Here is a 13,542-nt window from a genome sequence, read left to right as displayed (position 1 = left end):
AGAACTAGAGAAAGGTCGGACTTGATCTGCATAAAGGTGAAGGGCTTGGGAAATGGGGAGGCTTTCAACAGGAAGAGAAAAAGAAGACACTACTACATCTCAGAAACGTAATTTCCAAATTGCATACTTTCCAAATTGCTTGCATGTCTCTCCTTTACTTTCTCTGAAGAAGGTTAGGGAAGGTCTCAGAGCAGTTGAGTAGAAGTGGGAGGTGAGATGGAAAGAGTGGAAATGCTTGAAAATTTCAGAGGTCAGATGCTACAGCAATGTTCCGTTTGCTCTGTTATGCACTTTAAAACATTGTTCTGAGAAGAGGTCCATGGGATTCCCCAGAAGGCTAAATTAGGGGACCATGGTACAAAAACGATTAAGAACCCTATTCCATAATAGTACAGTGCCAGCACCGGGAGGGTGAAAGATGATCTCAAAAGGTATCGTGGTGTCCATCCAAGACTTCTGCTGCTTGTATAATTTAAATCTTTTGTAACTCAAAGACGTTTTTGTTCCCTCAAGTCCCTTTGTTTTACTATATTTCTTACCGCCACATTGTACTTTGGTTTGGATAAAGTGGACAGTTTAAATGTCAAATCAGATAACACCGCACGGATGCCAGAAAACTCGCAACCCTTTTGTAATCTGTAAAATGGGGTAAAATTGTGCCACCAGTTAGAATTGAGGAGGTGACCACATAAGATGAACATAGAACATGTTTGCACAGTGCCTATCAAAGTACATGTTTATAAAAATTTCCACTTGCCTTACATGACTATACTGAAATGTTTCTCTTTCTATACTTGAAAGGAAGACTTGGAAGTTGATGGCAAACTCTACATTTATGCCCATTTCCAAGAAGAGAAATAAAATGAGACTTGGCAGCATAAATGAATTACGCCTTTATTCAATTCCATGCTGGTTCTGTTCTGCTTCATGAGGATGGAAAGAGGGATGTGGTAGTTCCTGACACAAAATGCATGAAAGATCAGAGACTACTGTTTTGGTAATGCCTTTTAAGTTTAGTCGTTTTATTTTAAAACATATTTAGACAAAATTTCAATTGTTTTGAAACATGAATTTCTTCAAAAGCCATTGACTATGAAGTATTTTCATATATTGTCAAGGAATTCTATTTTTAAGGTGGGTGTTGATGAGGCTCCACCTATATATTTTATACCAATTGGTTAATGAAGACAACCATGAGGGTATAAATAGTATTATGAAAGATATAAGGTAGGAAGTTTAAATTGTATTTATTACACGTGTTTAAAAGTGTGCTTATCTACTAAATTCAGAAGGTGAATGTATATGTATTTGAGTATACTGAGATTTACAACAATGTTTATTTTATTACAGATAATGAAGGAAAGAATCATATTATAAAATAATTTCTATTTTGTGGCAAAAGTCTGAAAAAGACTTGGAAGGGGGTCCAGAAAGACCTGTTTTTCTCCAGGACTTGTCTGTTGTAATAGGCCAGCCTGTTTCGTTTGTGAAAAACACTTTCTAGAGGAATTTCCAACAACAAGGCAAGTGAAGAATAATATATTTGGGGTTGCCGGGTGGCTCAGATGGTAAAGAATCCGCCTCAATGCAGGAGACCCAGGTTCAATCCCTGGGTTGGGGAGATCCCCTGGAGAAGGCCATGGCAACCCACTCTAGTATTCTTGCCTGGGAAATCCCATGGACAGAGGAGACTGGCAGGCTACAGAACCTGCGGTTGCAAAGAGTCAGACACAACTAAGGGACTAACATTTTCACTTTTGAAAATCCAAAAGGACAAAAGTTCCAAGGGCTGGAGTTAGGGTTCTAATACTCTCACTGTGGGCTAAAGATATAGTGCTGGGCCATAGTGGTGGAAATCTGGCTCAGGGACTCCTTCATAAAGCCTGGCTCCTCTAGGAGCTGCTGCTTCCATTCTATGAAACCAGAAAATCCCCTGCCTGTAGACCATGGAGACTTCAAGGAAACTCATGCTTTCCTTGAAGCTGTAAGGAGAAAGAAACAGAAAGGCAACTAGGGGAAATCACACCCCAAGCCTATGCCAGAGATGGAATTCAAATTTACATTACCAGCAACTGTATGGGAGTCACAGGAGATAAATTAATACAAACGACCTTTGAAACCCCTGGGACTCTGCCAGAATCAAAGCCAGTGACACTTTCACAACTAGGACCCATGAAATTATCCAAGAGAAAACAATACCCACAGAAGGTGCATGTACAAAAATTGAGTTACAAAGAACTGAGGGAACAACTCTCCATGTCAGAAAGTTAGAAGATGTGCCAACGGAACTGTCAGAACCAAAGAACCATGATAACAGACCGATATGAGAATAATTATTGAATATGTATTCATAATATACATAAATTCATTTAAGAGGTAAAAGAAGGTCTAGAAATAGAACACTAACAGAAAGATAAATGAATCTAAAAAAGAACCAAAACAACCAAACTATTGCCTACAAATGAAACTTCTGCAATTAGAAGTGTGAAAGAGGAGGTAATGTAGTTGTCCTGCCACAGTTCAAGAGGGAAATAAGAAGGTGACTATAAGAAAATTCCCCAGAAAGCAACACAGAGATAGGACACAGAGATATAAAGAACTGGAAAACATGAAAGATTAATTAAGAGACATGAAGGTCACACTGATAGGTAAAACATTTCTGACTGGAGTTTCACAAAAAGAGAACAGAGATGTTAGGATGGATGGGTGGAGAAGTAGATAAATAGACACATGGAAACAAAATGAAACTAAAATTTCAAACAGCAAAAAACAGAAATAAGGTGGGCAGGGCGGGCGGAGGGCAAAGTCAGGGTTTTGTTTAGAAGTGGATAAGAGATATTAACTAATTAAGTCTCTTGTGAATGTTACATTTAATGGAATAATTTCTTGAAATGCGTTAATAAAACAAGCCAGTAAAAATGGGCAAAAGATTTAAACAGACATTTCACCAAACAATGTATACTGATGGCAAATGAGAACAGGAAAAGGTAGTCAACATCATTCATTATCAGGATAATATAAGTTAAAATCACATATGAAATATGAATATGCACCTTTTAGATAGCTGAAATTAAAAAGATTGACCAAAGTAAGTGTTGGCAAGGATGTGGAAGAAATGGAACTCTCCTGCATTGCTGGTGGGAATGGAAGTGGAAAAAACACTGTGGAAAACAGTTTGACAATTACTTTAAAAGTTAAGACAGCCTTCAGAATGGGAGAAAATAATAGCAAATTAAGCAACTGACAAAAAATTAATCTCAAAAATATACAAACAGCTCACGCAGCTCAATACTAGAAAAATAAATGATTCAATAAAAAAAAAAAATGGGCCAAAGAACTAAACAGACATTTCTCCAAAGAAGACATACAGATGGCTAATAAACACATGAAAAGATATTCAACATCTCTCATTATTAGAGAAATGCAAATCAAAACCACAATGAAGTACCACCTCACACCAGACAGAATGGCTGCTATCAAAAAGTCTACAAAGAATAAATGCTGGAGAGGGTGTGGAGAAAAGGGAACCCTCTTACTCTGTTGGTGGGAATGCAAACTAGTACAGCCACTATAGAGAACAGTATGGAGATTCCTTAAAAAGCTGAAACTAGAACTGCCAAGTTCAGTTCAGTTCAGCTGCTCAGTTGTGTCCGACTCTCTGCGACCCCATGAATCGCAGCACGCCAGGCCTCCCTGTCCATCACCAACTCCTGGAGTTCATTCAGACTCACGTCCATCGAGTCAGTGATGCTATCCAGCCATCTCATCCTCTGTCGTCCCCTTCTCCTCCTGCCCCCAATCCCTCCCAGCACTAGCGTCTTTTCCAGTGAGTCAACTCTTTGCATGAGGTGGCCAAAGTACTGGAGTTTCAGCTTTAGCATCATTCCTTCCAAAGAAACCCAGGGCCGATCTCCTTCAGAATGGACTGGTTGGATCTCCTTGCAGTCCAAGGGACTCTCAAAGGTCTTCTCCAACACCACAGTTCAAAAGCATCAATACTTCGGCTCTCAGCCTTCTTCACAGTCCAACTCTCACATCCATACATGACCACAGGAAAAACCATAGCCTTGACTAGATGAACCTTTGTTCATCTAATTCAGGAAAGTAATGTCTCTGCTTTTGAATATGCTATCTAGACAACCCAGCAATCCTACTGGGCATACACACTGAGGAAACCAGAATTGAAAGAGACACGTGTACCCCAAATGTTCATCGCAACACTGTTTACAATAGCTAGGACATGGAAGTAACCTAGATGTCCATCAGCAGACAAATGGATAAGAAAGCTGTAGTACATAAACACAATGGAATATTACTCAGCTATTAAAAAGAACACGTTTGACTCAGTTCTAATGAGGTAGATGAAACTGGAGTCTATTATACTGAGTGAAGTAAGTCAGAAAGAAAAACACCAATACAGTGTACTGACACATATATATGGAATTTAGAAAGATGGTAACGATGACCCTATATGTGAGACGGCAGAAGAGACCCAGATATGAAGAACAGACTTTTGGACTCTGTGGGAGAAGGCAAGTGTGGGATGATTTGAGAGAATAACATTGAAACATGCATATTATCATATGTGGAATAGGTCACCAGTCCAGGTTCGATGCATGAGACAGGGCACTCAGGGCCAGTGCACTGGGATGACCCTGAGGGATAGGATAAGGAGAGAGGTGGGAAGGGGATACAGGATGGGGAACACATGTACATCCATAGCTGATTCATGTATGGCAAAAGCCACCACAATATTGTAATAAGCCTCCAATTAAAATAAATTTTAAAAAATAGTTAAACATACAACCTACCATATAATGTAGCCATTCCATTCCTAGATATTTATCCAAGAAAAAAAAAAAAAACTACCACTGCTCATATTGACATAAATGTTCATACCATCTTAAGTTGTAATAGCCAAAAACTGGAAGCAACTAAAATGTCCTTCAATGGGTGAATTGATAAAAACAAATTGTGATATATTCACCAATGAATTATTACTCAGCAATACACTTTTAAATGATTAATATATATGTATGAGTTCATTCCAATCATTAAGAAAGGCAATGCCAAAGAATGCTCAAACTACCGCACAACTGCACTCATCTCACATGCTACCAAGTAATGCTCAAAATTCTCGAAGCCAAGGTTCAGCAATACATGAACGATGAACTCCCAGATGTTCAAGCTGGTTTTAGAAAAGGGAGAGGAACCAGAAATCAAATTGCCAACATCCAGCAGAGATGTATCCTTTTCGAATGCATACTATTATTCAGCTTTATAAGTGTCTTTGCTCTTCATGGCCATGACTCAATGCGGGTACATCCAGAAGGTGTGCACAACATTGTCTTTGACTCTTGCATAAGCATCTGCTAAAGCTGTTGCTTCTTGTGTAGCTTTCAGAGATCTCAGTGTGATTTCTGGGTCTGACGACATGGAGCATCTATAATTGTGGGAAGGCAGCTCATACTTTCCTGAGATTTTTCCTAGAAAATCCTTGTACCACAGATTTGGGGGCGTGAAAACGACTTTTCCTTCAGAGTATTCAATACACTCCCTCAGTCTGTAGAGGAGGAAGCCAGGCCCCAGAGAGTTATGGTGACCAAGGCGCACAGTCAGGCGGTGAGCAGCCGACTCGGGGATGGAACTCGGGCCCCACTTTTCCATCTCTATCCACTGCCCCTCCTCCCCCAGCATTGGCTCTGGACCCTGTGTGTGTGTGTTTCCTGCTTAGTTTCTTAAAATTGAATTACCTTCCCTGTAATAGTGCCTTAGACATGGTGGCTGGTCTGTGAATCTTTATTGCAATGAAATGATTATATTACTCTTGGTGAACCAGAACCAGTGAGGACATTTGCCTACTACTATTTGGATATCCACATAGCTTCCTGTGGTCACCAGGTGGAACTAACCTTGCTTGACCATCCTCTGTGCCCAGAGGTCAATGATTAGGGCTTAAGGGGGGACAGAGAGCAATGACCCCATTGTTTCCTGCGTGAGATTCTGCTCCAGTCTTTCTCCAATGCCCCCACCAAGCCTGTCTACAGGCAGTGTTCCTCTCTTTTCTTGCACAGTGAAGCCGAATCTCAGAAAAATTAAGTTACCCAGGATCACAGCTGATAAATGACCAATCCTCTGAGATCTCATTGCTTTATTGGAGAAAGGAGGAGTGGGTTCCCCTCATAATTAGAGCAGCAAGGAATCATTGATAGGTGGGTAATGCATGCTCTTGAGCTTCCCAGGGGGCTCAGTGGTGAAGAATCTGCCTGCCAGTACAAGATATGCAGGAGAGCTGTGGGTTTGAGCCCTGGGTCAGGAAGATTCCCTGGAGGAGGACATGGCAACCCACTCCAGTATTCCTGCCTGGGAAATCCTATGGACAGAACAACCTGTCAGGCTACAGTCCATGGGGTCACAAAGAGTCAGAGACCAGCTGGGAACTGAATATGTACACCACGCCTGCTATGAAAAGAGAACAGCAGGTGGGAGTGACAGGGCTCTGCAGGGAAGTTAGGCAGACCAAGCAGGAAGTGAACTGGCAGATTAAGGGAGCAAACACCAAGTGGAGGCAACAAAACAATTGCCTTTTGCTTCTGACTTGTGGGCTTTCCTTTTATCCATCTGAGAGGTTTGACTCTGGCCTTGCCTTCACTGGCAGTGTAGTGCGTCTATGTGCAGCAGCGGCGAGAACTGGACTTCAGAGGGTGGAAGATTCAGGTGGTCCTGGTCAAGAGCACCTCGCTGCCACAGTTTCCAGAGAAGTTCCAGGCTTCATCCGGGTGAGGGATCATCCTGGGATTCATCCTGGCTGTAACCGGAGCAAAAGTAAAAAGAAGGCAGCGGTTGGTGTGCTGGCACGCCCTGTGAGGCTCAGAAAATGCAGGATGCATTTCCCCTGAGGTCAGAGAACTGGGCATGGCTCCAAAGGAAACAGAGGAGACTCAATCCACCCCTGAAGTTTGGCTACAATGCAAGGTGGATGTTTAAATCTGATCAATCTATTTTTTACTTACTCTTGCATTGTGCAAATGAAATCAGAACATGGAAGTGAACCACAAGGTTTAGGAATTGACTTCAGGCTGCTCTTGTTCTGCACATTCTGGCTGGAGGTGAGCAGGAAGGCCGGTGGGACCATCTCTGAGGAGGTACCTCTCACTCAACAAAAACTAAATGGCTCAGGACCTGTCTGCCTTGAGTTCCATACTCAGGAGAGAATCTGGGAGGCTTTACGTGGCCACCTGCTGGACTGGAATGGGCGTGGCCTGTAGACTGCAGGAAAATCTGATCAGTTGTTCTGGTGTGTGTTAGATCTGCCACCTTGGATGCATCACCCCAGTCTTCTAAGTCTCAATTTTATCATTTATAAACTGGAGTTTAATTTTATCAACTTTTATAATTAAGATAATTGAGAGAAATAAATAAGTGAGATACATATCCAAATATCTAGCACTTATGCTATGCTATGCAATGCTATGCTAAGTCACTTCAGTCATGTCCAACCATATGGACTGTAGCCCCCCAGGCTTCTCTGTCCATGGGGATTCTCCAGGCAAGAATACTGGAATGGATTGCCATGCCCTCCCCATCTAGCACTTGCCATGGGTTTAATAAATAGCAGCAGAATGTGCTTTGACTGTTTGCCAAAGTGTGTATATAAGTCTCCCAATGAGGAGATGGGAGAGTCCACTTGAATTGTGTGTTACCTCCCTCCTTAGTTTTTGGCCTGAATGTAAACCTGGATGTTTGCTGCTGTATTTTTACTCCTTTTAAATCATCCTTTCTTTCCCTCTCTAGTATTAATTTATTGCTTCATAAACCCTGGTGGCTGGATTCCATCCTGGCTCATCAACTTGCTTGTCAAGGTGAGACCCCCAGAGGCAGGGGGGAAGCGTGCTTGACAAATGTTGACTTACCCTGTGGGCCTGTTAGACTGAAGAGATGTGCAATCTCAGGCCTCATGAAGCTCTTTTACGAAGCAGCATGGTTGACTGACTGGTTAGGACTGGGGTTGCCAACATCCAAGACTGAGGTTGGGACAACAGACTAAAATCTTTACCTGGAATATCAGCTCTCCACTACTTTCCCACCAAGATCCCGCCAGCATCACTCTCTGGAACCTTTGGACAATAACCTGGTCCTTGTAGGAACAAGGGTGCTTGTGGACCCTGTATCTGCTTATGGAGGAGTTAGGCCAACATGGCTTGGGAGACAATGAGATATGCTCTAGCCTGGGGAAGCCTCCAGTTTCATTTTTGTGTTTTCTTTCTATAAGGAGAAGGGACTTCAGTGGTATGCAGATCATTCCTGGAGACCATTCAGTCTGCTTTCTGAGGTCCTACTTATGGCCTGGTGGGCTCACCAATTCACAGGGAGAGTAAAAAAGTACACAAACTTGAGTAAAACACATCATAGTTTGAGTTCTGGTCCCTACTTCTGACTATGTAATCTAGGGAATCTATCAGTTTCTCCCCTCCAAAAAACGGGGATGGATATTTCCACAATGTAGAGAAGGAGTATCCAAAACAACATTTGGGGAAAGTCTGGGCTATGTTAAACACTAAGTAAAGAATGCCATATCCTGCCTCTTGCTCCCAATTCTTACCAATTTCTAATTTTGTGAAGCAAGTCCTTTCTTTCATCTTTTTGGAAGAATCACGCAGCCCAGCCCAGTCCCATTTCCTGAGTTTTCTTTTTCTTTTCAAAAATAGTGTTTTAGAATTGTCTTAGCTTTCTACTAGCAAAAGCTAAAATATGCAAGGTCTGAAAACTGTGGCCCCAAACTTACCTGTGCCCTGATTCTTACCTTTTTCATCATCAGTGACAACATTCTGTTGAAATCTTACCAGGAGCCCTATTCTCATATTTATTATTCCCCAAGGCATCTTCCTTCACCTTTGCCACATCCTGAGAATCAAGAATAGTTGCTGTTAGGACAGAGTAATGACAATCTCCTTTTCTTTGCAGAATGGAATTCCTGGCTTCCTGGCTGACCTGGAGGATGCCTGCCTGAGGTACCAGAGGAGAACCTATGAGAGATTTGGGAGCTTTTTGTTCATGAATGATGTCCCTGGAAGTGCCGCAACTTCTGCTGCTCAGCATGTCTGTCATTTTTCCATCTCAGAAGCCTGCACACTCTCCAGCACCTTGTGCCCAAGGGTGCCAGCCTGATGCCTGGCTTCCTTTCCCATTCTCCCCACTCTGCGATGCACTGCCTTGTTTCACTGTAGAATGTGGGTCAGATTCGGAAAACCCTTGAAGAAAGACTCAGAAGTCTTTCTGGATGGACTTACCAAAATGCTCCAAAGACATACAATTCTAAATCAAGAACATAGGAATCTTTTTTTATATATAATATATTTTCTTATTGAAAGATAATTGCTTTACAGAATTTTGTCATTTTCTGTCAAACCTTAACATGAAAGGTATATACATATATATATCTCCTCCCTTTTGAACTTCCCTCCCATCTCCATCCCCATCCCACCCCTCTAGGTTGAGAACATAGGAATCTTTTGATTTCCATCTTCGTTGCAGATCTTCTCCCTGATGTAAAGAAGCAAACTGAGGATAATAAAGATGGATGGGTGGGGTGTCCTCCATATTGTTCAAGTTGCCATTCACTTCTTTGAGGAATTAAAGAAACCTATATTATCTTACAAACCAGGCCTTTATTATAACTGAAAAGGAGGCTCTAGGAAGAATTCAAAGCCCACTTGTCCTTTTTACCAATGCCCAAATGTACCCTTTTCATCTCAAAATGTTTGCAGATATTCTAAAAGTTATGAACTTAAGGAACAAAAGTCCTTGGTGCAACTTCCATCCTTTCTTTGTGTCTTTGACATATAAATATTCTACATAGTCTTCCCTAGGATACAAAGGAATCTCATAAGAAGGAGAGAAAAAAGTCCATTTTGATAATTAGGAGCAGGAAAAATCTTAAAATCTCACTGGGAAATAGTAGTAAAAAACTATCTGAGCAGATAACCTTGATTTACTCCATCTTCCAGAATCACAATGGACCCATATCTTCTTTTATAAACCACTGAGTTTCATATTATCATACCTGTTTATTTCTTTCTCTATCTATATGCTCTAGTGAATTTTTTGTATTTCTGAATGATATTTCCAAAGTTATTTTTAAAGGCTCCAGTAATTGACTTGAAGTTCAACAAGAAATACACAAATCAAGTGTACTATCAGAAATATAGAAACTAACCCAAATATTTTCCAGATTCATGTGATCTAGGATAATATTTGGTAAATAAACCTATTTTTACAAGGACAATTGAGTGGTGCTACAAAAACACTGAAAATACCCTCATTTTAATCTGGTTATATGCCCAAACTTTTATACTATTCATGGGGTTCTCAAGGCAAGAATACTGAAGTGGTTTGCCATTCCCTTCTCCAGTGGACCACATTCTGTCAGACCTCTCCACCATGACCCACCTGGGTGGCCCCACAGGCATGGCTTAGTTTCATTGAGTTAGACAAGGCTGTGGTCCTAGTGTGATTAGACAGACTAGTTTTCTGTGATTATGGTTTCAGTGTGTCTGCCCTCTTGCAACACCTACTGTTTTACTTGGTTTTCTCTTACCTTGGACGTGGGGTATCTCTTCACGGCTGCTCCATCAAAGTGCAGAGCAGAGCCCGGGCGGCTAGGACCGGGCACAGAGCGCAGGCAGCTGCGACGGTGCACAGACCGCATCCGAGAGGAACTACCCCATGTCCGAGGTCAGGGGACAGAATGGGAAAGACGAGAGATCTCTTTAAGAAAATTAGAGATACCAAGGGAACATTTCATGCAAAGATGGGCTCGATAAAGGACAGAAATGGTAGGGACCTAGCAGAAGCAGTAGATATTAAGAAGAGGTGGAAGGAATACACAGAAGAACTGTACAAAAAAGATCTTCACCACCAAGATAATCACCATGGTGTGATCACTCACCTACAGCCAGACATTCTGGAATGTGAAGTCAAGTGGGCCTTAGAAAGCATCACTACGAACAAAGCTAGTGGAGGTGATGGAATTCCAGTGGAGTTATTTCAAATCCTGAAAGATGATGCTGTGAAAGTGCTGTGCTCAATATGCCAACAAAGTTGGAAAACAACAGTGGCACCTGGAAAATTCAGCAGTGGCCACCTGGAAAAGCAGGCCTTTTCCAGGACTGGAAAAGGTCAGTTTTCATTCCAATGCCAAAGTAAAGTAATGCAAAAGAATGCTCAAACTACCGTACAATTGTACTCATATCACACGCTAGTAAAGTAATGCTCAAAATTCTCCAAGCCAGGCTTCAGCAATATGTACCATGAACTTCCAGATGTTCAAGCTGCTTTTAGAAAAGGCGGAGGAACCAGATATCAAATTGCCAACATCCGCTGGATGATCGAAAAAGCAAGAGAGTTCCAGAAAAAACATCTGTTTCTGCTTTATTGACTATGCCAAAGCCTTTGACTGTGTGGATCACAATAAACTGTGGAAAATTCTGAAAGAGATGGGAATACCAGACCACCTGACCTGCTTCTTGAGAAACCTGTATGCAGGTCAGGAAGCAACAGTTAGAACTGGACATGGAACAACAGACTGGTTCCAAATAGGAAAAGGAGTACGTCAAGGTTGTATATTGTCACCCTGCTTATTTAACGTCTATGCAGAGAACATCATGAGAAATGCTGGGCTGGAAAAAGCACAAGCTGGAATCAAGATTGCTGGGAGAAATATCAATAACCTCAGATATGCAGACGACACCACCCTTATGGCAGAAAGTGAAGAACTAAAAAGCCTCTTGATGAAAGTGAAAGAGGAGAGTGAAAATGTTGACTTAAAGCTCAACATTCAGAAAACGAAGATCATGGCATCTGGTCCCATCACTTAATGGGAAATAGATGGGGAAACAGTGGAAACAGCGTCAGAGTTTATTTTTGGGGGGCTCCAAAATCACTGAAGATGGTGACTGCAGCCATGAAATTAAAAGACACTTGCTCCTTGAAAGGAAAGTTATGACCAACCTAGATAGCATATTCAAAAGCAGAGATATTACTTTGCCAACAAAGGTCTGTCTAGTCAAGGCTATGGTTTTTCCAGTGGTCATGTATGGATGTGAGAGTTGGACTGTGAAGAAAGCTGAGCACCGAAGAATTGATGCTTTTGAACTGTGGTGTTGGAGAAGACTCTTGAGAACCCCCTGGACTGCAGGGAGATCCAACCAGTCCATTCTGAAGGAGATCCGCCCTGGGATTTCTTTGGAAGGAATGATGTTAAAACTGAAACTCCAGTACTTTGGCCACCTCATGCGATGAATTGACTCATTGAAAAAGACTCTGATGCTTGGAGGGATTAGGGGCAGGAGGAGAAGGGGATGACAGAGGATGAGATGGCAGGATGGCATCAATGACTCGATGGACACGAGTCTGAATGAATCCGGGAATTGGCGATGGACAGGGAGGCCTGGTGTGCTGCGATTCATGGGGTCCCAATGAGTCAGACACGACTGAGTGACTGCATTGAACTGAACTTATGCCCAAACTTCTCACCAAGAAATTGTTCAGCTATAGGAGCCAATTAAATTACTATAAAACATTCCTTCATCTATAAAATGAATCCTTTTTTTTTCTTTGCCAACTAAAATTGTCACTCGCCACCTAGCACTACAAGAGTGAAGTCCCCAGTTACTGCAGTCACTGCCCTTCAGTAGACCTTGCAAGGAGTTCAGGGCAGAAATTAGGAATGAAGCATTCGGTGCTCTGGGAAGTTCTGGCAAAACAGATTTTTGCATAGTTGGATATTTTCAGGAGAACATTTTACTAGCCCAATTTCTTGCTTTTTCTTATATCTAGAAAATGACTAAGACTATTATTGGACATCTGTTCCACATGAATAGCAGCAATCTTTCTGAGACTAGTGGAAACCCTCTGCCAAAATGTTTGCTTGACTTCCTGTATCCCCATTCACTAAAATCACATATATATTGACCTCCCTTGCCTACTTTTCAAAGCAGTTCCTCAGAGATATCTGAGAGGCTGAACCCTGGGCTATAGTTCTCATTTTGTCTCAAGTAAAACTTAACTCACTTGTTAAAGAGATTGTCTTTAATCCATTGTATATTCTTGCCTCCTTTGTCAAAGATAATCTGTCCATATGTGCGTGGATTTATCTCTGGGCTTTCTATTTTGTTCCATTGATCTATATTTCTGTCTTTGTGCCAGTACCATACTGTCTTGATAACTGTGGCTTTGTAGTAGAGCCTGAAGTCAGGTAGGTTGATTCCTCCAGTTCCATTCTTCTTTCTCAAGATCGCTTTGGCTATTCGAGGTTTTTTGTATTTCCATACAAATTGTGAAATTATTTGTTCTAGCTCTGTGAAGAATACTGTTGGTAGCTTGATAGGGATTGCATTGAATCTATAGATTACTTTGGGTAGTATACTCATTTTCACTATATTGATTCTTCCAATCCATGAACATGGTATATTTCTCCATCTGTTAGTGTCCTCTTTGATTTCTTTCACCAGTGTTTTATAGTTTTCTATATATAGGTCTTTA

The 13,542-nt window shown here is 41.5% G+C and overlaps 1 long non-coding RNA gene across 2 annotated transcripts; it reads left to right on the top strand.

Moving 5' to 3' along the window:
- Positions 1–7: 7 nt before the first annotated feature.
- On the top strand, positions 8–9,437 carry LOC129651440 (uncharacterized). 2 transcript variants are annotated; one of them, XR_008714141.1, is made up of 4 exons: positions 8–107; positions 802–997; positions 6,659–6,975; positions 8,965–9,437. It is a non-coding gene; the product is annotated as an uncharacterized LOC129651440 (long non-coding RNA). The 2 variants fall into 2 exon arrangements; XR_008714142.1 differs by lacking the exons at positions 6,659–6,975; positions 8,965–9,437 and adding an exon at positions 1,351–1,517.
- Positions 9,438–13,542: the final 4,105 nt, after the last annotated feature.

This window comes from Bubalus kerabau, chromosome 4 (assembly GCF_029407905.1).
Source record: "Bubalus kerabau isolate K-KA32 ecotype Philippines breed swamp buffalo chromosome 4, PCC_UOA_SB_1v2, whole genome shotgun sequence".
In the NCBI taxonomy this organism is placed as follows: domain Eukaryota; kingdom Metazoa; phylum Chordata; class Mammalia; order Artiodactyla; family Bovidae; genus Bubalus; species Bubalus kerabau.
This window is presented reverse-complemented; position numbering and strand designations above follow the sequence as displayed.